The sequence below is a fragment of the Bos javanicus genome, chromosome 23 (assembly GCF_032452875.1).
Source record: "Bos javanicus breed banteng chromosome 23, ARS-OSU_banteng_1.0, whole genome shotgun sequence".
In the NCBI taxonomy this organism is placed as follows: Eukaryota; Metazoa; Chordata; class Mammalia; order Artiodactyla; family Bovidae; genus Bos; species Bos javanicus.
In genome coordinates, this window is record NC_083890.1 from 28,063,797 (window position 1) to 28,066,595 (window position 2,799).

The 2,799-nt window shown below is 43.2% G+C and overlaps 1 non-coding gene across 1 annotated transcript; it reads left to right on the plus strand.

Annotated features, from left to right (window-relative positions):
- The first annotated feature begins 410 nt into the window (after positions 1 to 410).
- TRNAG-CCC (transfer RNA glycine (anticodon CCC)) lies at positions 411 to 483 on the plus strand. The gene has a single exon. It is a non-coding gene; the product is annotated as a tRNA-Gly (tRNA).
- Positions 484 to 2,799: the final 2,316 nt, after the last annotated feature.

Consider the following 2,799-nt stretch of genomic DNA (forward strand, 5'->3'; position numbering starts at 1 on the left):
GGAGGAAGAGGAGGGACATTAAAAATGTCCTCCATGAAAAACTGAGGACATTTCAGGGAAAGGGGCTGTCTTTATTCCTGAGGTTTTGGCCCCAACTCTATTGTGACTTCCCACCTGAGTGAGTGAACTGGATTAGTGACCATGCCTAATCACAGTGACTTTTTCCTAGACAAGAGGCTGGGCTGTGTGGAAGCCTACCTCACCATGCTCTGTCATGTCCCATAAGTCCTTCCCTCTTAGGCCTCCACAAGAGGGGCACTGAGTCATCAGGAAGACTGTGGAGCTTATTTTTAAATCCACCGTATGTCTTAGCGCTTAACGTATATTATTTCCCACATGTGTTTTTGTTTATTTGACTGTTTTTTAAAACTTTTACCAAACTTGTACATGTATATATTTTTAAAGGGACTTCCCTGGTGGTCCAGTGGCTAAGACTCTGCTCTCCCAAAGCAGGGGGCCCAGGTTCAATCCCTGCTCAGGGAACTAGATCCCACATGCCACAGCTGAGAGTTCTCATGCCACAACTAAAGATACCACAACTAAAGATACCACATAAAGACCTGGTGCAGCTACAAGACATAATGAAAAGCTGTGGTCCTTATACCACTTTCCAAATCCCTGATTCTCTTTTCCTAGATGCAGGCATTTCAATAATCAATTGGCTTTTATCTTCTTGTTTTAATAACAAATTATATCACGGGAGGAGAAATTGGGAGGTTGGGATTAACATATACACACCACTGTATATAAAATAGATAACTAATAAGGACCTACTATATAGCACAGGGAATTCTACTCAATACTCTGTATGGCCTAAATGGGAAAAGGCTCTAAAAAGAGTGGATATAAGTTTACATATAACTGATTCACTTTCCTGTACACTTGAAAGTAATTGTTGTTCAGTTGTTAAGTCATGACTGACTCTTTGTGACCCCATGGACTGCAGCACACCAGGCTTTCCTGTCCTTCACTATCTCCCAGAGCTTGCTCAAACTCATGTCTATTGAGTCAGTGATGCCATCCAACCATCTCATCCTCTGTCTCCCCTTTCTCTTTCTGCCCTCAATCTTTCCCAGCATCAGGGTCTTTTCCCGTGAATTGGCTCTTTGCACCAGGTGGCCAAAGTATTGGAGCTTCAGCTTCAGCACCAGTCCTTCCAATGGATATTCAGGGTTGATTTCCTTTAGGATGGACTGGTTTGATCTCCTTGCAGTCCAAGGGACTCTCAAGAGTCTTCTCCAGCACCACAATTCAAAAGCAGTAATACTTTGCATTCAGCCTTCTTTATGGTTCAACTCCCACATCCATACATAACTACCAGAAAAACCATAGCTTTTACTATAGGGACCTTTGTCGGCAAAGTGATGTCTCTGCTTTTTAATACACTGTCTATGTTAGTCATAGCTTTTCTTGCAGGGAGCAACGTCTTTTAATTTCTTGGCTGCAGTCACCATCCACAGTGATTTTGGGGCCCAAGAAAATAAAATCTGTCACTGTTTCCACTTTTCCCTCTTTAGTTTGCCATAAACGGGTGGGACGAGATGCCATGATCTTAGTTTTGTCCATGTTGAGTTTTAGGCCAGGTTTTTCACTCTCCTCTTTCTCCTTCATCAAGAGGCTCTTTAGTTCCTCCTCACTTTTTGCCATTAGGGTGGTATTATCTTCATATCTGAGATTGTTGATATTTGTCTTGGCAACTTTGATTCCACCTTTTGATTCATCAAGCCCGGCATTTAGCGTGATATACTCTGCATAGAGGGCTTCGTTGGTAGCTCAGCTGATAGAGAATCCTCTTGCAATGCAGGAGACCCTGGTTTCATTCTTGAGTGGGGAAGATCCCCTGGAGAAGGGATAGGCTATCCGCTCCAGTATTCTTGGGCTTCCCTGGTGGCTCAGATGGTAAAGAATCTACCTGCAATGCGGGAGACCTGGGTTTGATTCCTACGTTGGGAAGATCCCCTGGAGGAGGGCATGGCAACGTACTCCAGTATTCTTGTCTGGAGAATCCCCATGGACAGAGGAGCCTGGTGGGCTACAGTCCATGGGGTTGCAGAGTCGGACACGACTGAGCAACTCAGTACAGCACAGCACTCTGCATAGAAGTTAAATAAGCAGCATGACAATATACAGCCTTTACATACTCCTTTCTCAATTTGGAGCCAATCCATTGTTCCATGTCCAGTTCTAACTGTTGCTTCTTGACCTACATACAGGTTTCTTGGGTTATAGGTAAGGTGGTCCGGAATTCCCATCTTTTTAAGAAATTTCCACACTATGTTGTGAGCTACACAGTCAAAGGCTTTTGCATAGTCAATGACGTAGAAGTGGAGGTTTTCTGGAATTCTCTTGACTCAACAGATGTTGGCAATTTGATCTCTGGTTTCTCTGCCCTTTCTAAATCCAGGTTGTATATTTGGAAGTTCTTGATTCACATAATGCTGAAGCCTAGCTTGAAGGATTTTGAGCATAACCTTACTATCATTCGAGATGAGCTCAACTGTATGGTAGTTTGGACACTTTCGCATTGCCCTTCTTTGGGATTGGAGTGAAAACTGACCTTTTCCAGTCCTGTGGCCACTGCTGAGTTTTCCAAAATTGCTGGCATATTGAGTGCAACAGTTTAACAGCATCATCTTTTAGGATTTTTAAATGGCTCAGCTGGAATTCTCAGTCCTTGGGGTTGAAAAAAGTCAGACACGACTGAGTAACTTCACTTTCACTTTTCACTTTCAGTTGGAATTCCATCACCTCCACTAGCTTTGTTCATAGTAATGCTTCCTAAGCAACTAATACAGCATT